The sequence below is a fragment of the Frankliniella occidentalis genome, unplaced genomic scaffold, assembly GCF_000697945.3.
Source record: "Frankliniella occidentalis isolate FOCC.00 unplaced genomic scaffold, Focc_3.1 Scaffold121, whole genome shotgun sequence".
NCBI lineage: Eukaryota > Metazoa > Arthropoda > Insecta > Thysanoptera > Thripidae > Frankliniella > Frankliniella occidentalis.
Genome location: NW_026267249.1, coordinates 450,176 through 450,538, shown reverse-complemented (window position 1 = coordinate 450,538; position 363 = coordinate 450,176).

The window sequence follows — 363 nt, the reverse complement described above, 5'->3', positions numbered from 1 at the left end:
GGGGGATGACTTTCCTCGCCCCTCGGCGAGTCCCGGACTCGGTCCGGGGGATGACTTTCCTCGCCCATCAGCGAGTCCCGGACTCGGTCCGGTGGATGATGTATGACGCCCCGCAGCGAGTTCCGGACGCGCCCCATAGGCTGAATATGTGCCCCCAGTGGTGAGTCCCGCACTCGCCCTGGGGGTTGACTTACTGCCCCCTGTGGCGGGCCCTGTACTCGCCCCATAGGCTGAATATGTATCCCCTGTGAAGTGTCCCGCACTCGCCCGGGGGGGTGAATTACTGCCCTGTGGCGGGCCCCCCGTGCTCGCCCTATAGGCTGAACTTTGTACTGTGACATTTAAAAATTTGAAAGAAAAATA